Source organism: Oryctolagus cuniculus, chromosome 2 (assembly GCF_964237555.1).
Source record: "Oryctolagus cuniculus chromosome 2, mOryCun1.1, whole genome shotgun sequence".
Taxonomy (NCBI): Eukaryota; Metazoa; Chordata; class Mammalia; order Lagomorpha; family Leporidae; genus Oryctolagus; species Oryctolagus cuniculus.
In genome coordinates this window covers 168,542,979-168,565,246 of record NC_091433.1, presented here as the reverse complement: position 1 = coordinate 168,565,246, position 22,268 = coordinate 168,542,979, and the positions used below count along the sequence as shown (strand labels likewise).

The following is a 22,268-nucleotide window of genomic DNA, read 5'->3' as shown; positions in this document are numbered from 1 at the left end:
GTTGATCTTCTGTCCTGTTTATCTGTCTATTTCTGAGAGTGGAGTATTGAAGTCCCCCAGTACTATTGTATTGGAGTCTAAGTCTCCCTTTAAGTCCCTTAACAAATCTTTTAAATAAACCAGTGCCCTGTAATTAGGTGCATATACATTGATAATCGTTGTATCTTCCTGTTGAATTGATCCCTTAATCATTATATAGTGCCCCTCTTTGTCTCTCCTAACAGTTTTTGTGTTAAAGTTTATTGTGTCCGATATTAAGATGGCTACGCCTGCTCTTTTTTCATTTCTGTTGGCATGGTATATCTTTTCCAGCCTTTCACTTTCAGTCTGTATGCATCTTTGTTGGAAAGATTTATTTATTTACCTGAAAGGTAGAGTTACAGAAAGAAAGGGGAGACAAAGAAAGAGATCTTCCATCAGCTCGTTCACTCCCCAAATGGCTGCAAAGGCTAGGGCTGTGACAGGCTGAAGTCAGGAGCCAGGAGCTTCCTCTGGGTCTCACATGTGGGTGCAGGGGCACAAACACTTGGGCCATCCTTTCTGTTTTCCCAGGTGCATTAGCAGGGAACTGGATCAGTAGTGGAGCAGCTGGAGTTTGTATTGGCACTCATGTGGGATGTTGGCACTCCAGGCCTTGGTTCAACCCACTGTGCCACAACGCTGGCCCCCATAGGATTTAAAAATAAAATAAAATAAAAAGATTTATGTGAAAGGTAGTGTTGCAGAGAGAAAGGGAGGGAAAGATAGAGAGCTTTCATCTGCTGGTTTACTCTCCAAATGGCTGCAACCACCAGGGCTGATCCAGGCCAAGGCCAGGAGCCTGTAGATTCTTCTTGGTATCCCACATGTCTGCAGGGGCCCAAACACTTGGACCATCTTTCTCTGCTTTCCCAGGCACATTAGTGGGGAAATGGAGTAATTGGGATGGGAACTGGTATCCAGGGCATTTCAGGTGATGGCTTAACTGCTCTACACCACAACACTGGCCCCTAGCACAGGATTTTATATCTATCAGGAATAAAATTTCCTTATTCATCAGCGAAAGGTAAGCTCTAAGGTATTATAGATGGAATGCTGATTATATTTCTAATGCTTGGTTGGTATATGTCTGGCACATTGAAGGTTTTGTGTGTGTGCATGTGTGTGTGTGTATTTGAGTTTACTGAATGAATGAATGAATGTAAAGGAAGATAAGCCAGAGACTTACCATAGGATTGCTCCTGAAAGCACACTACATTTTGCCCTGTTTCTGTAGAAAGAATCTTCCCTTTGTCACACTTCCTCTGGCTGGGAAGGAACCATACAAGCTGTTGCTTCTCTTCTGAGCGTGTAGAGTATTTTCCAACCTGACTGTGTGTGTGTGTTTATGCTACCAGTTCTGGCTAGATGGTTATTTGGGAAGGTGATTCCTAAGCTGATGTTTCTGAGCACTTCCTCTGGGAAGAATTGACTAACCTTTATTTAACCTGTCTAGGAATATCTTCCCACAATACTCTTCCGTTCACTCTGCCCTCTCACCATGACACAAAGATGGAGGCCAGAAGTACGTCACAACACAAATGTGCCTTATGAAGTTTGTTTCCTGAGTTTGAGCATAGGAAAGAAAAACATGCCAGAGAAAAGACAGAATTATGTCTTTCAGTTTATTTATTGAAAATTGCATGGCAGAATCCTTGTTATATAAAGAAGCAATCAAAGGCTAATCATCCAAAAATGTAGGAAAATAGCATTTCAGATATGTGTTAGTAAATAAATAACATATCAGTTCTCTGGTTATTGTAGTTTCAGTTTTGTAGAAGTTTGTAATTAGTTTGAATTTCTTTAATCACCTTAAATAAACATTTACTTTAATACCTAATTTTACATATATAATTTTGTATTCTTTCTCTTAAAAAGCACTGCCCGAATTGTGTTGAGTTTCACACAACACTAAATCTGTTTCCTGTCCCACTGAGCCTGGTGCTGGCATTTTCCTTGTGGAAAAAGCCTACATGTGATCTTTCAGTTGAAAAGTAAGAAAATGGAGAGTGCATCCTGGCATTCCCCTTGAGTCTGACCTGAGAGGCTGGAACTACTTAAGGCAGTACTCCTGGGGCAGTCAGCTCATAGCTGCCTCTTCTGAGAGGACAGACAGAGCAAAAAGTAAATACTTCTAAAGGAAGCTTGTCTGTGCTCTGCTCTCACAGATGTGATTCAAAGAGTTCAGAGTTTGGAGTCAGAAGATCTGAATCATTATTTCTGATTTACCTCAGACAAGCCTTGGGACCTTGAGATCACTTTGTCTTGCTGAACCTCAATGGTCTCTGACTCTCAAAGTGGTTTTCATCTTGGTTTATTTCACAAAGGTAGTCTCATGATCAAATGAGATAATACATGACAAAATGCACTGAGTGGAAGTGTATTGGTTTAAGTAGTTACTGATATTTTAAAATTCTTAGCAGGGGGAAAACACATTTGGTGACAAGAATATAAAAAGCACCTGCTACCTCCCTCTTCAGTGGGCTTGATAAGTAGAGGTCCCGGGAAGACAAGCAGGGGAGTGGAGAGAGGGGTGGCATCCAGATGAAGAAATAGAAAGAATGAGAATGAAGCAAAATGTCGGCTTCGTGAGTACCACAGAAAATATGGTCAAAAGATAGGTTATCAGCAACATTTCAGCCTTGACTTCTTATTCCCTGTTTGTAAATGTATCTCAACTAGTCCACCAGCTGGCTATTTTCTAACAGCAATCAGAGCGTTGTTTTTGATACTTTTTTTTAAATTATAATAATATATTTACTTGATAATCACTATATTATTTGGAGCTTGGCCGGCGCCGTGGCTCACTAGGCTAATCCTCCGCCCTGCGGCGCCGGCACACCGGGTTCTAGTCCCGGTCGGGGCACCGGATTCTGTCCCGGTTGCCCCTCTTCCAGGCCAGCTCTCTGCTGTGGCCAGGGAGTGCAGTGGAGGATGGCCCAAGTACTTGGGCCCTGCACCCCATGAGAGACCAGGATAAGTACCTGGCTCCTGCCATCGGATCAGCAAGGTGCGCCAGCTGCAGCACGCTGGCCGTGGCAGCCATTGGAGGGTGAACCAATGGCAAAAGGAAGACCTTTCTCTCTGTCTCTCTCTCTCACTGTGCACTCTGTCTGTCAAAAATATATATATATTATTTGGAGCTGTTGTTCCACAAAACAGAAATGGTTGTGGCTTAAAAGCTGCAAATGGAACAATTGTACTTGTCCTTACTTTTGTTTTAGGGCCAGTTGGCCAAGTCAGTAAGAAATCTCCTTTGGCAAGGCCATAGTTTAGAGTAGAAAGATCATAGTATTAGGAATGAGGAAAGTCTATTTGATCTCGGTTTTTGAAAAGATATTATAGGGGCCAGTGGTGCCGGCATCCCATATGGGTGCCGGGTTCTAGTCCCGGTTGCTCCTCTTCCAGTCCAGCTCTCTGCTGTGGCTTGGGAGGGCAGAGGAGGATGGCCCAAGTGCTTGGGCCCCGAACCCATGTGGGAGACCAGGAAGAGGTACCTGGCTCCTGGTTTTGGATTGGCGCAGTGCCAGCTATAGCGGCCATTTGTGAAGTAAACCAACGGAAGGAAGACCTTTCTCTCTGTCTCTCTCTCTCACTGTCTATAATTCTACCTGTCAAATAATAAAAAAAAAAAAAGGTAATATAAACTGGATTCAAGCTGTGAACGCTCTTTATTAGTAAAATAGCTTCAGTCCAATTTAATCAAAAGTGTTATAAATACCACATAATAAGATATTAGTGTTTGAAGGATTTCACCATGCATTAAAAGCCTACCAAATTAAATGATGAAATTATTTGCTAAGAACTCCTAATGAGGAGCAGTTAAATAAATTAGCTGCGAGACTGAGAATAGAAAAATCAGCAGATGCAAAATCTACTAATTTGATAATTCCTAGGGCCATTAACTTGTCATATATATGCATGCATTGACATAATAAAAATAAATACAAAGCATTCCTTTTATCTAAAAATGCCTTTTCCTGTTCTGGAAAATCTCCTAATGACAAGCTGGCATCTACTGATTTTATCTAAGAGAATTGTTTGAAGCATTTAATCAATGTTTTATAAAATGTGTACGTCTGCTGCTTTTTTAATTGTGATTAAAAAAAAAAAAAAAAGGAGGCACTGACTATATTTTGTCCCCTTTGTGATTCTCAGACAGAACCACAGGGCAGGATTCTGACTGAACATTCCACAATGCATTGGTGATAGCTTTCCTTCCACAGAAATATCAGCTAACCACAGTAAACAATCAGCTGCCCACACTGGAAGAAACAAATCAGAAAACCGCTGTTCCATAATCACAGAACTGAAAGAACTGCGTAAGTAAAATGACAGGCTATTAATTCTGGTTTGGAAAGCATGAATAGGACTTTTGATGAAGCTTTATTTTCTTTTGGCTCTTCAGAAATGGGTAAATCATTTAAAATAAAAGTAGATGTTGTATTATAGAACACTCATTTCTCTCAATATTTATTACTTTGGGAAAAGTGTTTCTTCTAAATGATGAAAAATAATGATGAAATATCCACATGAATGCTTCAAAATAGCACACAGTTCATTCTCTGATGCCTCACTAGGCTCTAGACTTGAAACTTACTTGGTGTAAATTAAGTAAACCTTCAGTATATAAAATTTTAATTGAAAAGATACGATATTTCATTAAGTGCTGTCACACATCACAATTGTTGCCAAATGAAGCTTAGCAGTCCTTCCAAGACTCTTTTCTGCTGAAAAGATTTTGTCTCCAACCTGAGGCAAATAAATTGTTGAAGATGTGTATCAGTCATCCTGTGTAGCATCAGAGAGATTATACAGAAAAAAAATATATGATATGATATGTATTTATATATATAATATATATGATATGTATTTATATAATTTTCATTTGTGTGAGTAATTGTATCAGCAATTTAATTACAAACTTCAGTGATGTTAGAATAATTTTCAATTTTAAAAAGTCTTGCACTTGGAAAAGTATTTATAATTCTATGAATTAACAGATCGCTGTGACAGAAAGATAAAAAAAGAGAGGAAAATAGGAGAAGGTGTTTTGGAAGTAAATAAGCTTTGAGAATCCATCTAGAATGTGTAAACAAAAAAGTTAAAGAAAGTTTTTTTTTTTTTACAAATTCTGTTTCCAATTTACAAGATAATGAGCTTCATTTTCTATTTTTCCTGGACTTGGAAATTTACTTTGAAAAAAAATTTACAGGGAATAACAGTGAAGATGGCATAGGTACACCACCAATACATTTTAATTAGAACACATTTTCCCATATAATCATATGTAACCTGACTTTTGTACCTTAAAAAGTATGTTAGGGCCAGGGAGCCCATTGGATCACTCTGCCTCACTTAATTACTCTGGAACTTACTGAAGTAAGTTAGGTTGCACATATGTAACAACTGCCAGTCAAGTGAATAGCTTGATTTATCAAGAGAAAAGGAGAAAACTGCTGAAATAAGTTTACCATGTTTCCCTACTGGTGCCAAACCTGGGCATTTACTTTGAGTGCCGATTTTGTGTTAACAATTTACCTTCAACCATTTCTTCTTTTCCAAAGTCTCCAGGACACATGATGCCACCAACAGCAGGAAAATAGTGTTCTTCAGTGTTAGTGAAGTGACCTGCTCTCACCTCCTTCCAGCAAAGTGGCTCTCATACTAGTCTCCTCGACTAATCACTCCTGTCCATAATCTTCATATGAGACCATATTGGTAAAAATCTCAAAGAACAAATGCCCACATTAAACAGACATCTGCTTGTTTAAAACTCATACTTTAGGAGATTTTTGTCAAATGGAATCATAGAAATGTCTAAAAAGGACATTAGCTAATGTTCTATTGTGTTCAATTTTTTTTGAGGTTGATATTTTAGGAAAATGACTGGTCTATAGTGAATTTCCTTTTTATTCTTGATAATGGTTACTCAGACCTACTGATTTTTGTTATCCAGATCACCTCTCACTAGAGATTCATGAAATGTTGATTAAATCATTTTGGCTTTGTGGAATCTTCTCTATAGCATTGAGTATACCTAGTGATGTGGCCAGAACGTGGAGGGAGAGAAAGAGAGAGGGGTCTTCCATCACCTGCTTCACTTTCAAATGGCTGTAACAGTTGGGACTGGGCCAAGCCAAAGCCAGGACCTGGTTCCCCACATGGGTGGCAGGGACCCATGTATTTAGGCCCTCTGCTGCTTTGCCACACGCGTTAGCAGGGACTGGATCTGAAGCACAGCAGCCCAGGGCTCAAATTGGCATTCTGATATGGGATGCTGGTGTAGCAAGTTGTGTATTACCCTGCCATACCACAATGCCAACTCCAGCTTTGATATTCTAATTTAATCGTAGACTGAAGAATGAAACAATAATTACTTAGTGTTCTCCTTCCATCTCAATAAATCTACAGTAAGAATAGTGTTAGTATTACCAAAATTTTTATAGGCTTTCTTTATATATTCTCATGCTTTTTGGTCATTTTTGTTGGTGAAATAAAAATTTTCATGAACCTAGCTTCACATATTCTCATTTTCATTTTCTTCTGTGAGTAAATCACTTAAAGGAGAGGGATGAGAGTCTCACAAGCCCTGTTGACATGCTGGCCACCAGCTTGCTGTCATTGTTTGCTCTCACTCCTCAACATATATACTTTCAGAGCCTAGCAGATGTTATGTTGTAAATAAATTTTTCATCTCTGTGTTTACAATGGGGATTTGATTATAATTATAATTAGCATAACTTCAAGTTTACACATCTCAAAGGATCATTATAGGTATTTGGCAATAAATGTTTGTAAATAATCTTGAGGTACTTGAAGTAGACATATTGTCTAATTTGATAATGAAAATAACAATCATGCACTTATATTCCCAATCCAGTGGCTGGAATTAGGTTTTGAAGTCAAAGGAAAGCTTTACAAAATGTAAATATCTAAATAAGAAAATACTGTCATATCTCCCTTAGGAAAATATCTGTGAAATATAGAATATAAATATAATCCATGGCTGATTTAAAATACATTTATAATGCTTAACATTTGGATAAGTAACTATTTTATTCTTTGCATGTGGTTATTATATCAAGAACTAAAGACTTTAATCATTTCTCTGGGGTGATATTATGTGGAAGCTAATTGATAGTGGTTTCAACATAATAGCTTAATGCTTCTTAATGATAAATTATGCTTCTATTCCTAATTCATGTCTTGTCCATGGTATAATATGTATTTCTGCAAATATTGTTAGAAATAATTCTTTTAAAAGTCCCACTCCAAAAAAAAAAGAGCCTATGTTGCCTTCAAGTCGTACAGGAAGCCACTTTTGTCACATCTGATCACCTTTCATTTCCTCTCAATATTAAAAATCAATGATCTGAAAACATCTATTCCCTTCTTGCTGGACGAGGAGGGTGAGGAAAGAATATACATGTTTACTCAATGGTCATGTCATTAAATTCCATCATTTTAGTATTGTGGTCAACTTAATTCAGAAAGTTATGAAATGGCATGAAACTTCATCAGATAAATTAAAATAGTTGTTTCCATAATTACACAAAATAAGTTAAGGCATTAGATCCTCGCTAAATAAGATTTTAGGGCTGAGAAAATAGAAGAAAAAGATTTTATGTTAGAGATTTCTATTCTTTCTTTCTAATTTTACAACTCTATTAATAAACTCCTACATAGTTGAGTTTATTAGAACAGATTATTTCAATTGTTGTTTGTCTCCCCCAACAACAATATAAGTCTTTGAAGCAATATCTTGTCTGTGTTACTGTATGTGTATTTTCAGAATTGTACATTTACCTAACATAAAATAAACAGTTATTAAATATTTTGATTAATTAATTAAATGATCAAGAACCCCATAATTCCCTCCGCAACAATGAGATTATCTTTGACAACATTTTTATGTTTTTGGAAATCATTAACAATTCAGTTGCTGCTATGAAAGTTCAAACTTCTTGAAAGAATATAATTGAAGTAAAATGTGAAGACATAAAACTTGTGCAGTTGGAATTAGTGCTCCAATGGCATTAGCTCATATTGGCTCAAAAGAGCTGGTTGTATTCTTTCCCAAATGATATCACACTAGTATCCTTACTCATCTGTGGTGGGAGAATGTGGACCCTGGAATTAGGAGTATGCTACATGTCAAGGCTCCCTTCCCCACTTAACCTCCAGAGGACTTTGAGTTAATATCTAATAGTATACCAAATACACCAGTCCTATTCCAATAATATTGACCAATTCAGGTAAACTTAAACAATGGAGGTGTTTGTAACTTAATTGAAATATCAGTCTTTCCCTTTTTATGAGATGACTGCTTCCCCTATTCAAGTACCTGGTTTGAATCCCAGCTCCTCTGCTTCTGATCCAACTTCCTGCTAATGTGTATCTTGGGAGGAAGCAGGTAATGATTTGAGTAATTCCATCCATGCCACCTACATGTGGGAAAACTTGGTTGGAGTTCCTGACTTCTAGCCTAGCCCTGAATATTGAGGAATGAGCATGCAGACTGAAAATCTTTCTCCATCTGTCTCTTTCCCTTTCTCATTGTATCTCTGCCATTTCAAATAAAAAGAAGGGGGCCGGAGCCGTGGTGCACTAGGTTAATCCTCTGCCTGCAGCGCCAGCATCCCATATGGGCGCCAGATCTAGTGCTGGTGGCTCCTCTTCCAGTCCAGCTCTCTGCTGTGGCCTGGGAAAGCAGTAGAGGATGGCCCAAGTGCTTGGGCCCCTGCACCCACATGGGAGACCAGGAAGAAGCACCTGGCTCCTGGCTTCAGATCGGCTCAGCTCTGGCCGTTGTGGCCATTTGGAGAGTGAACCAATGGAAGTAAGACCTTTCACTCTGTCTCTCTCTCTCTCTCTCTCTCTCTCTCTCACTGTCTGTAACTCTAGCTGTCAAATAAATAAATAAAAATCTTTTTTTAAAAAAAGAAAAAATAATAAATAAGTTAAAATATATTTTAGGCAAAGTTGTGGGAATAATCATTACTCATGATTAGAGTAACATGGAGTCAATTGAGAAGTATATCATCTGGGATTCTTGGTCTCACTACATCTCACTATTCTAGAATACTGGCATGTGATTCTTCATTCATCTCCTCATCCATACGACCACGTTTTATTTCAAATAATAGGAAAATTGAATAATTTTAAATACCTGGTTCTGATAGGTAACTTGTACAAGTATATTAGCAACAAGCAGATATTTGGCATAAAGTGTTACAAAGTTGTTAATGATGAAGCCCGCTATCAAAACCAGAAAGAATGAGCATATCTCACAGGGCTGTGAGCCTGAACTCTAAGAAAACCTTTTCCTATGGACATTTTCCAATCTAAGATAAGGATCCAGAGCCAAACAAGTATTTTTGACAGTTTTATGTAGCAATAATGGTACAAAAATTGAAATCTTATGCTTCTCGAAGTAGGGGAGTGTCTGATACACTATCTACTATTTCATTGGGAACACTAACACTTGCTTCCTGGGAATTAGCACCAGCTAGAAATAGGTTAGCACTTGTAGGGAATAAAATATACCTTTGAGTCACCTGACACTGTAAATTGAGTTACACCTAGATTGATGGTGTTCCCAGGAAGCTGGAAAAAGCAAATAAAAATCCTGTCTGGAAGGATACCCTATGATTTTAGGCTTCAGGTTATTTATAAAAACAATTTTTCATCTATAATGGCTGGCATGCAATAAAGAATAACTAGACACAGAATACTATGAGACACAAAAGAAAAACAAGCAAATATAAACTTTTATAAGATTAAGATATGTTATTTATGAGAAAGAGTTTAAAGTAACTATGTGTTTAATGAAGGAAAAGATGATAGGGAATTTTTGTTGATAGAAATTATTTTCACAACAAACAAAATTTTAAAAATGCTATTTTAGAATTATACATTAAAATAAATAAAATACAGAAAATGCATTAACATTAAGACCTTGATGGATATGTTTAAAAATGGGTTAAGGTAGGATGGGAAGGAAAGATGCCATTTGGAATGCCTGCATACCATGTTGGAGTGCCTGAGTTTGGTTCCTATCCCTATTCCTGACTCCTGCTAATGTACACTGAGAGGTAGTAGAAGATGGATCAAGTACTTGGGTCCTTGACATACATGTGGGAGATTCTTGGCTTCTACCTGTCCTAGCCCTAACTATTGTGAGCATATAGGGAGTGAACTAGAAACTTGAACTTCCTCTTGTCTCTCTGCCTTTCAAGTATATTTTAAAATCATACTGAAATAAACATAGAGTAAGGATAACTGAAGGTGGAAATATTGAAATGATATACAGGTAAGAAATACTCATCCAGAATGAAAAATCAATATAAAAATGTAAAATACAGAAGAAATGTTAGGAGACAAAGAGGATACAATGATAAATTAGTGCAGTTAAGTTTCTAGGAGGAAAAAAATGATAATGTGAGGAAGGGATATTTAAACAATGAATTTTTTTTTCAGTGATGATAAAAATACATCAAGCCAGAGACTGAAGAAACCTTATAGACCCAGACAGTATAAATAAAAAGAAATCTGCTTATGAGCCCTTCAGAACTAAACAGCAGAAAATCAAACGCAAGAACTATTAAGTTTAGTGAAAAAATGAGATTACACTATAATAAAGAGATATTACACTGACTTCTGACTTCCTGATAAAAAATAGGTGGTAGTAGTTAAAAATAATAGCAAACTAAGACAATACTGTCTTTAAAATACTAACAGAAAATCTAACTAGGTTTCATACTAAAAAAAAAAAATCACACTTTAATCATGAAGATATAACCAAGGCATTTTAAGAACAAAACAAAACAAAAAACAGAGAACTCTTTATCAGTAAATTCACACTCAGTAAGATGACATCATCAGAAAAGGAAAATCAAGGGCTCAAGGTATAATACAGTTCCACAAAAATGGTGACAATGTGAGTGGATCAGACTGCATATTAAGTGTATTGGTCAATAATGGTAGCACTTTGTGGAATGTAAAATATACATCTAGATTTTAAGACCCACAGCTGCCAATCACAAAGTTAAGAAATAAAGTAAGCATTGTTAACATGTTCTAAGTTGTTTGCATTAACACCAGGGTTTACAATTCAAAGAAACATTTCAAAATCTCAGAGTACATACTGAATAGAATGGTACCTGTATATCTGTGTGTTTGTACAGGCATATATTTCAAACGAACAATGAGGATATAAGGAATGATAAAATTTCTCAGTCAATAAAGTAAAGGCCAACAAGGGGGAAAGGAAACATAGATCTAGAAAAGTAAATAAAAAAAATGTAGTTACATGGTAGATATTAACCCATACACTTGCAAGTAAAATTTAAAAAAAAAAAAAGGTCCTATTATCTGAGGCAGGTGTTTGACACAGTGGTTAAGACATTACTTGAGATGCCTGCATCCCATTTCTAAACCTCCACTTTTGATCCAGCTTTGTGCTAATACACATCCTGGGAGGCCGCAGATGATGATTCAAGTACTTGGTTCCCTGACATCCACTTGGGACACTAAGAATGATTTCCAGGCTTTTGGCTTTAGCCTGGCTCAGCTCTGATCTTACAATAACTTGAAGAATGAAACATCGTGGGAGATTTTGTCTCTCTTTTTCTCTCTCTGTCTCTTTGCCTTATAAACACAAAAATAATTATAATTTTAAAGTTCCTGTTATCCAATTGATGTAAAAATAGAAATAATAACAAAACTAAGATAAAAATTAGTTCCTAATTTTGTGTAATGGTCCTCCTTCCATATCCTCATTGCTGAATTATGTTTATCAGCAACAGATCAGCTTTGGTGGCCTTGTTTCTGAATTTTAGCCAATCACTAACCTCCATACTACCAAAAAACCCTATATAAGTTTAACTCTTTGCTTTGTTAAAGAGAATCTGGTTCCGCAAGTAAACATCTTTGTTTAGCAGGTTATAAGTTACATTCAGCCTTGTTCCGTACATGTTTCAGGAGTAGTGTTTTCCCTTGACAGAGTGTTAAATATTGTTTTAAGCGTTTTGATTCTCTCAAATTAATATAATAATTAATACTTGGATAGTTAGAAGTTTGCATGAAAAAGACCAATTTGATTCCTACCTTAAAACATTCTTAATGTAAGACAGCGCTGCGGCTCACTAGGCTAATCCTCTGCCTTGCGGCGCCGGCACACCGGGTTCTAGCCCCGATCGGGGCGCCGGATTCTGTCCCGGTTGCCCCTCTTCCAGGCCAGCTCTCTGCTGTGGCCAGGGAGTGCAGTGGAGGATGGCCCAAGTCCTTGAGCCCTGCACCCCATGGGAGACCAGGAGAAGCACCTGGCTCCTGGCTCCTGCTTTCGGATCAGCGCAGTGCGCCGGCCGCAGCGCGCCAGCCGTGGCGGCCATTGGAGGGTGAACCAACGGCAAAAGGAAGACCTTTCTCTCTGTCTCTCTCTCTCTCACTGTCCACTCTGCCTGTCCAAAAAAAAAAAAAAAAGAATTCTTAATGTAAATCAATTCTGGTTGCATTGTGACTCTTTTGTGCAAAGGAAAACAATATTGCTTACAGAAGATAACAGAAGAAAATATTTTATGGCCTTAACGTATGAAATAATTTAAAAAATTATTTTATTTTTATTTGAAAGTCAGAGTTACAGACAGACAGGGAGAGACACACAGAGAGAGGTCTTCCATATGTTGGTTCACTCCACAAATGGCCACAAAGACTGGGGCAGGGCCAGGCTGAAATCAAGAACCTGAAACTGCAAAAACGTATTATTACACGTGGATGGTAGGGGCCCAAGCACTTAAGCTGTCTTCACTGATAGTAATGAGATAAGAATGATCTCATTTTAAACAAAACAGTCAAAGGAGTTCTCTCTTCAGGTGACATATAAGCAAAAAGCAAAATGAGGTGGTGGAGTAAGCAATAGAGATAACTGTTGCTGTTTTTCCCATGTAGAAGAGTGTAAGGGTGTATTTTAGGACTACAATGCAAGGCAGTGGTTCTGAGGTGTTGCAATGAGAGAAGGGTGATAGATAGGCCAAGTCACCCAAGCCATCTGAAGTCACTGAATTTGTTCTGTCATGGGAGGAGTGTGCTCTTTGGGTGATTTTGTGCAGGAGAGTATCATGATGGTTTAAATTTTATTTATTTTTAAAGATTTATTTTATTTATTTGAAAGGCAGCGCTAACTAGAGAGGGAGAGATACACACACAAGAATCTTCCATCTCCTGGTTCACTCTCCAGATGGCCACAATGGCCATGGCTGGGCTTGACTGAACTCAGAAGCTAAGAGTTTCTTCTGGGTCTCCCACAAGGGTTCAGGAACCTAAGCACTTGAGCCATCTTCTGCTACTTTCCCAAGAATGTTAGCAGAGAGCTGGATCAGAAGTGAAGCAGCCTGACTTGAACCATTGCTTATATGGGATGCTGGCATTGCAGGTGGTGGCTTTACAGGCTGCCCTACAATATTGGCCCCAAGTTTAAATTTTAAAAGAATCAATTTTGAAATAGACTACAGGAAGCAAGTACTGCAGAAAGTAGGGAAGTATTGAAGAACACAATAGCACAAATTCAGTTGTGAGATGCTGGTGGTTTTGATTGAAGAGTAGTGGCAAGAATGGTGGTGAACAAAGGGCTAGTATAAAAAGTATTTTGATCAAATGCTTATATTATATTTAGAAAGTAGAGAGTGAATTGAAAGCAGAAACCTTAGGGACAACTTAAATAAAATCTTAAAGTGGACTTCAGTAGTTCTAGAATCTTATCTTAACCTAGTGGCTTCAGATCATTTTGTCCGGTACAGTACAAAAGGCTACTTCTTCAGATATGAAACAGAAATTTTTAATTCAAAATGTATTTCAATGATACAGTTCAAATATAGTACTTTCTCTGAATTATGATCCATTTTAAATAAGTTAGTATGAGAGTTTATATAACATTAGAAAGATTTTTCTCAGAAAAGAAACTAGTTCTAATAATATCAGGGTTTTATTTTATGAACTCCAAAAATATTGGTCCAGTTTTAGAAAATTTTTGTCATTAAATGAATGGAAAACTCCCTTTTCAAGCAAATAATCATCCCTAGGAGATATTCCCATAGTGCTACTCCTTTTAATGTACTGAAATCACAAAGTGCAATATGGTGTTCTTTCTCCTCAGTGGTGTGGGTAGTATTGGAGTTGCATTTCTTTTTAAAACAGAAATTGAATAAGACCACATTAATTTTCCAGGCTTGACAGGAGAATTATCATCCAGTTGTAATTAAATTTCAATGAAAGGCTTCAGTGAGAGATTATTTAAGCAAACATGGAAACATCATTTAAGTCTTTTTCGTCAAATGATGAAATTAACATACAACACATAATCCTAGGATTAACCTCCAGCTTTGAGATTAGCTAGCTCTTTGTATCTCAACCCAGTGTCTTACTTGTCAGAAGAGATTTAAAAATGATTTTTAAATGGCATCCCCTGAGTTTGTCATTAAATGTTATTCTAATCCTGTAATAGCATTAATTAAGTCATGTGGAATTCAGTTCTTAAGATTGAGAAATAAAATTGTTGGAAGTTTTTTTTAAATAAAATGATTACTAGGTGGGGATCTGTGAACTTAGGTTTACTCAACTTTGAGTGTAGGGGTGCACTCTAAAAATTTTTTAAATCTGAAATGGAGGAGATATGGCACAATATCAATAATCTGTGCTACCTTCATGGGGAGTCTGTGCTACCTTCATGGGGAGCACTGTGGGCTGTTACATGAACATACACCAAATAGGGTTGCTTGGCATTGATCCGTTTTCCAGTGTTAAGTATTCTTTTGTTGTTGTTACTGATTCATAAAATAGCACACATTTGTTTCCTTCAACATTATAGAGTATATAAAGTAGAAAAGGAGAGTCTCTTGTTCCTAGTCCTTTTCCTTGACCTAACACCTCCCTTCTCTCTATTTAAGATGATCATCACAAGTAGTTTGATAAGCATGTTTTCAAAATATAGCATAATTATATAATATATAGTTGGGCACACAATATAAATGTGGCATATTTAATGTACCTAATGTACCTAGTTGTTTTTGGTTTACAAAGCTATCATGAACATTTTCCATATTAAAGAATGGTTTATGTAGTTAGCCTGTAGAACTATACAATTTTCCACTGAGTCAGTGTATGAATGTATGAAATGTATGTGTGTGTGCATCTGTTTCTAGCAGTTGGAAAGCATTTGACATGTATTAACTAATTTAACTCTTGTAACAACTTGGTCAATATCTACTATTAGGGTATCTTTGGTCACATGATACATTAACACACTGCCTGAGACCTCAGTATTGAGTACAGCTGGACCTTGTTAGCAAAACCTACGTTATTTTAACTGTGGGACAAATTCTCCCACATATTAATTATCATTTTCTCAATTAAAAATTAAAGACTTCATTGAATATAGACATACAATTCTGCATATTTCCAATTCTTTCTTTTGAGAAAATTTCTAGTAGTAGAGTGTTATAGTGAAAGAATTATTTAAATTCTGATCTTTTTGTATAAGAAACAGTCTTTTTCCAATGTTATATTTGAGAGTTCCTATTTTCTTAAATGCTTGCTATTTCTAAGAATCATGTATCTTGTTAATTAAGACAAACTAATAGATGCGAATTAAAAGGACTCAAGCCTCTTTTCAAAATGCTAATGCATGCTTGAGTTTCCTTAATAAAGACAAATCATGAATTTGAGAGTTCTTCATTCTTATGAAATTGGAAAATTTCTAAGAAGTTTTGCACAACCATTAGTTATATTTGTTGCAAAATTTTTTTTTCTTTTTTAAAATTTTTATTTATTTATTTTTTGACAGGCAGAGTGGACAGTGAGAGAGAGAGATAGAGAGAAAGGTCTTCCTTTTTTCCGTTGGTTCACCCCACAATGGCCACTGCAGCAGGCACCCTGCAGCCGGCGCACTGCGCTGATCCGAAGCCAGGAGCCAGGTGCTTTTCCTGGTCTCCCATGGGGTGCAGGGCCCAAGCACTTGGGCCATCCTCCACTGCACTCCCGGGCCACAGCAGAGAGCTGGACATGAAGAGGAGTGACCAAGACAGAATCTGGCACCCCGACTGGGACTAGAACCTGTGTGCCAGCGCCGCAGGCAGAGGATTAGCCTATTGAGCCGTGGCGCCAGCCGCAAATATTTTTTAAAGATTTATGTATTTCTTTGAAAGGTAGCGTTATATAGGGGGATATACGTGTGTGTGTGTGTGTGTGTGTGTGTGTATTTAGAGAGAGAGAGGAAGGGAGGGAGAGAGAGAGAGATCTTCTGTCCACTGGTTCGCTCCCCAAATGACCACAGTGGCTGTGTTGGGCCAGGCTGAAGCCAGGAACCTTGAATTCCATCCATGTCTCCCACATGGGTAGCAGGGGCCCAAGCACTTGGGCCATCTTCCACTGCTTTCCCAAGTGCATTAGCAATGAGCTGGATCAGAGTGGAGCAGTCAGGACTCGAACTGGCATCAAATGGGATGCCAGCATTGTAGGCAACAACTTAACTTACTGTGCTACAACACCAGCTCCTGTTGCAGATATTTTTAAAGATTTCTATTTCTCTACAAATTTTGTTTTTTATGACTTCACTCATCTGTTCTATTTAAGTACAGTGGATATATACCTGTGAATTGTTTTGTTGATCTTCTGATCACATTAGTCTGCTTGGGAAGACTTTAGCACCAAATTGTGGAAATATTCTCATCTTCTTATTCTTCTTGTTATGATTTTGATTTTCTTGTTACATTTTAATCAATAATCACTAATTAATTTTTGTGTGCACATTAGGCATTTCTACTATTCTGAATGGAAGTTAATTGTCCCCAAATTTAATGAAGATACTATTCACCATTTGAAAATTTAGCTTTTATTATTTTTCTAAATTCTTACCTATGTATAATCAGTTTAAATTTTGTGTTATATATTCTATTGCAAATTCATTTCTTCTTCTTCTTCTTCTCTTTTTTTTTTTTTTTTTTTTTTTTGACAGGCAGAGTAGACAGTGAGAGACAGAGAGAGAGAGAGAAAGGTCTTCCTTTTGCCGTTGGTTCACCCTCCAACGGCCACCGCTGCCGTTGCGCTGTGGCCGGCGCACCGCGCTGATCCGATGGCAGGAGCCAGGAGCCAGGAGCCAGGTGCTTTTCCTGGTCTCCCATGGGGTGCAGGGCCCAAGCACCTGGGCCATCCTCCACTGCACTCCCAGGCCACAGCAGAGAGCTGGCCTGGAAGAGGGGCAACTGGGACAAAATCCGGCGCCCCGACCGGGACTAGAACCCCGTGTGCCGGTGCCGCAAGGCAGAGGATTAGCCTAGTGAGCTGCGGTGCCGGCCCAAATTCATTTCTTAAACCTGTCCTGAATTTTAAAAGTAACCAGCAATTGCATGGACTTGGCTTTAAGTCTATATAATTTCCATTGCTAACACTTTATTGTAAATTCATAGCTCACATGGTGCTGAAAAATTTGTTATATTTTGATCCATTATTATCATTCACTTATTATTTGGCCAATTCTAATAATAAGGCAACCCCTATCATAATGCAAGCTGAGTGTTCACCTTCTGAGTTCTTAATAACCATTGTAGTTTTTTTTCACCCTTCAGAGATGAAGAATGTACACACAAACATTTCCTAAATCGTGCTCCATTGAATATTACTACTCAATAAGATGTTAACAGATATTTCAAAGTGTAAGGGGACATTATTGTTAAATAAATTTGGAGAAGTAGATTAAAGAACATTAAAACAAATTGGTTGGTTGGGAATTTGGTACAATGCTTAGGTTCTACTTGAGCCTCCTGCATTCTATATCCGGGTGCCAGGGTTTGAGTCCTGGCTGTGCTCATGATTCCAGGTTTTTGCTAGTATGTACTTGTAGAGGCAGCAGCACTTTGATTCCTGCCATCCTTGTGGGAGATCTGAACAGAGTTCAAGCCTCCTGAGTTTGGCCTGGCCCAGTCTTGGCTATTGCAGACATTTGAGTATAGACTGATGGATGAAAGATCCGTCTGTCTACCCATGTCTACCTCTTTCTCGCTCTCTGCCTTTCAAATAAAAATAATTTTTAAATAAATAAATACTAGTTTGATGATGTGTTTCTTTAGTTTTTATTTTATTGCCAGATTTCTCAGAGCTCCAAATCAAACTTTATGTTTCCCTAAAAAATAAATATAATATATATTCATTTATAATTTTTATTTAAAAATTTAACAGATACAAAACTTGCACATGTTTATGAGGTAATACATGATGCTTCATTCCATGTATATTAGTGTAATATCTAATTAGGAAAAATGTATTTATCCTTTTAACTATTTAATATTTTTTAAAAGTTTTTTTTTTTATTTATTTGAAAGGTAGAGTTACAAAGAGGCAAAGGCAGAGAGAAAGAGGACTGGCCATCTGTTGGTTCACTCCCCAAATGGCCACAGTGGCCTGAGCTGGACTGTTCCTATGCCAGGAGCCAGAAGCTTCTTCCAGTTTCCCACATGGGTGCAGGGGTCCAAGGACTTGGGCCATCTTCTACTGCTTTCCCAGGCCACAGCAGAGAGCTGGATTGGAAGTGGAGCAGCTGGGACTTGAACCAGCACTCATATTGGATGCCAAATCTGCAGGCAGTGGCTTTATCCACTTTGGCATAGCATCAGCCCTCATTTAATATTTCTTTATATTGAAATATATATAATCTTTATAGTGAAAGCATCCAAAATTCTATCTTCTATTTCATTAAGTAGAGACATATACAGTAATTTAACATTATCTATATTCACCATACTATGTAATAGAACCACAGAACTTCTTACTACTGTACAGCTATAACAATAATACCTGTCAATCAACCTTTTTCCATTCCTCTTTCCTTATTTCTGTCACCATTTTCTGGTAACCATCATTATAACTTTAACTTCTATGAGATCATCTAATTTTTTAGACTATTTGTGAGTAAGATTATGTGACATTAGTCTTTCTGTTCTTATCTTATTATAGTTAACATAATGACTTCCAGTCTGTCCATGTTGTAGCAAATGACAGATTTCATAATTTTTATGGCTGAATAATATTCTGTTGTGCATTTGTATAATATTTACTTTATCCATTCATCAACATTTATGTTGCCCCCATTTCCTGGATATGGTGAATAGTGCTGCAATAAATATGGGGTGCTGATGTCTCTTCAGCAGATGGACTTCATTTTCTGTGGATAAATATACTGAAGTGAGACTGCTGAATCATATGAAATATGAGATAAAAGACTGCTCAACCAGGACCTCAGAACTCCAGAGGACACTGAAGCAGATGCGGAGGCTCTGTCTGCAGGAACTGACCTGCAAAAAGACCATTAGAATCTACTCACTGCTGAATTTTGTCAACCTGGCACTTGGTTACAAAATAGTTGTTCTTCTGGCTGGCTGTCCAAGGTTGCAAGAAGTGTGATAAAGGCAGCTCCTTAGCTACTTGTTAGGTGCATCATATCTGAATCTTGTAGTCACCTGATGCTTTGCAGTATTAGCGGTACACCCCAGTTCTTCAAGAGGCTGGAAGTGACACATGCCAAATCAAGTCTGTCTTCCAGTGCATAGGCCTCCACATGATCCTGGGGCAAGTTTGGAAACTCTGTCCAGTGGCACTGGCCTACTGACAGAAACCATTAAGATCCTCCCAGGAGTAGGATTTACCAGCCCAGAGCTGTTTTCTAAGATTCAATCCTAGGGCCCCTGGCTGTCTGCCCAAGGCTGGAGGAGGGATAGAGGCAGGTGATAGAGACAACCCTCTGGCTGCCCAGATTAGTCTCAGGTGAGTCACAACTGTGCCCCACAGTGGCTGAGCCCCACAATGTCCTGAGGGTGCCCACTAGGCCCGTCTAAGACTGGCAGTGACACAGCCAACATGGGTTCGCACCAGTTAATGAACTGCACATTTGATCTGTGGAGTCTTTCCTGTGAGCACGGTCCCCTCTGTTATTAACTGCTGTAGGTAACTGAGGAGTTCGGAGAGTGCACAGAGGTGCTCTGTGGTTGCACAGGACCTAATTTTACTCTGTTTCATGAGGGCTCTCTGGGTCGTGGAGTGACACTGCTCCTTCCCACTAGCCAGTCTTGTCTATAAGGAAACTAAGGTGTTCCCAGAGCCACTGTCTGTGTGTGGTAACCCCAGTGAGCTTCAGTGCCAGCACAGGGAGGTTTCTCTGGTTAGGTCTATGGTTTGCTGGTGCACAAAGTACCCACCCACTGCAGCCACGCTCACTTCTCATTGGTGCTGTGCAGGTCGGAGAATCCCACAGGCCTTACTTCTTCTCCATGGGTGGCTCCGCCTCCCTTCCCATTGCCTGGCAACTGGCAAGGTGCAACTGGCTTGGAGCAGGAAGGAATTCAGCATTGTTTGTGGGGTGCTACCCCTGTTATTGTTGGGTAATATAAGTGGAGCAGCAGCTACCTGCCTGGGTCCAAAAAAAAAAAAAAAAAAAAAAAAAAAGTGGAGTGAGCCTGTGACCCTGCCCTCCTCCCCCTGCTGGCAGCAAGATCTCTGCTGTGGGGGGTGGGGGAAGAAATGAGCATTCTCTCTCTCTCTCTCTCTCTCTTTTTTCTTCCTGCCTTTCCTGTCTTAGGGGGTTTGCATGGAACTTTGAAAGCACTTCACCAAGCTGTGCCTCCTGCTGTAGTAGCAGGGCTGCCAGGAGCCCTTGGATTCCCCTCTCACCTGGTTTCCCTGGGCAGGCGTCTTCCTCCCCAGATCCAAGCTTCTGTTATTTTCTGTTATTTGCTCTGTCAGTGCAGGTCTGGATCATTTCTATTGCTCACGCTGGGTCTCCTGTTGAGGTTCTCTGCAGAGCTCTGTCCTATGAGTGTACTTTCTCCCCTTTTTAAACATTAATTTCTTCCCCCATATGTCAGACTTTCCTGTTGCTATTCCACCATCTTGGAACACCCCCCCCCCCCCGGGAACTTTTGACGCAGATGCAGCCTTGGCTCCAACTGCACTATATATTCTAAAATGTTCCAAATGTATTTACCCAAAGACACTTTTTACTAACAAGCACGTATCAAGTTCTCATGTAAAAACAACTGGGAAATTTGAAAAATTAATGCTCCATTGTGGGTCATGGAATCCTCATGTGTTTGTTGAGACTTGTGGAAGATTCCCTATCAAAATGTAAGGAAAGTTTTCCCTGCTTATTTTTACCAGTTTGTTAATAAATTGGGCTCTAAATAGTGCATTAGACTCATTCTCTTCATTCTATATAATCGTTGTTGATTAATTTATTAATATTTAATTAGTGCCCAATGTGTGCAAGGAATTCTCCCAAGCCTCAGCAACATAGTAGTGAACAAATAAGAAAAAAAAAATGGATGTGTGGAAGGAAGAGAGAAGACAGAAAATAAATGGAAAAAATCCAATATTTTTCATATGATGGACAAAATGTAAAACAGCAGAGGGGCTGAGGGAGTGTGTAATAAGTGTGTATGGTTGGGGTCTTCTTATGATTCAATTTTAAATAAAAGGTCAGAAATGTTTTGCTAAGAAGGTTACATTTTAACAAGGACCTAAAGGAGGCCAGAGAGCAAGTCATACATTTATCTGAGGTGAACACTGGCATCAGCAACACCTGGCAGAAAGAACATCCAGTTAATTTTTTCCTTTATGGGTTTGTAAAAGCAGGCTAACAATTCAAACAACATGCCTCCTAATGGAAATATATTTAATTCTCTTTACCCAGAGGACATTTAGTACATTTGTTATGACAAGGAATTTGTGCATGTCAGCTATGAGAAGGTTCTAGCTGCACAGTAAATGATTTGCCCTGTTAGAACATTCCCTTTTCTGTGAGAGCAGAAAAATATTTCCAGGTGCACTCTCTGCCCTGGGGGAAGCAAGCAGGAGACAATAAGGGTTTGTCCTGGAGCTCTGCTGTCAAAGTGTGAGCCACATTGGGCTGTAGGCCCTGGCAGGAGCCTCTAATGTCTTTTGGTATCTAACATTTGTGTTAGAAGAGAGCTGCCACTCAACCTGTCAGCTGTATCTGTACTATCCTATATGGTTAGCGGAGAAAATGCTGCAAAGATTATTCCAAACTCTGGCTACAGGAAGAGTTTGCCATTGGCCACTGATGGGATCCCAGGAAAGGGGGCTTGTTGGCCTTGTTTGCTGCCTCATGTCAGAAAAATATGGTTAGGTACATAAGCATCATAGGTGCTCAAGGTAGAACCTGCTGTGTTGGGGCTGGTGTCATGGTG

General features: G+C 38.6%; 1 long non-coding RNA gene across 1 annotated transcript in view; it reads left to right on the top strand.

Moving 5' to 3' along the window:
• LOC127490341 (uncharacterized) overlaps positions 1–11,336 on the top strand; it is a 101,516-nt gene extending 90,180 nt beyond the window's left edge. The window contains exons 2-4 of the long non-coding RNA XR_007918297.2: positions 2,439–2,606; positions 4,177–4,340; positions 5,586–11,336. This is a non-coding gene — a long non-coding RNA (uncharacterized lncRNA). The remainder of the gene's footprint in view (positions 1–2,438; positions 2,607–4,176; positions 4,341–5,585) is intronic.
• The last annotated feature ends 10,932 nt before the right edge of the window (positions 11,337–22,268 follow it).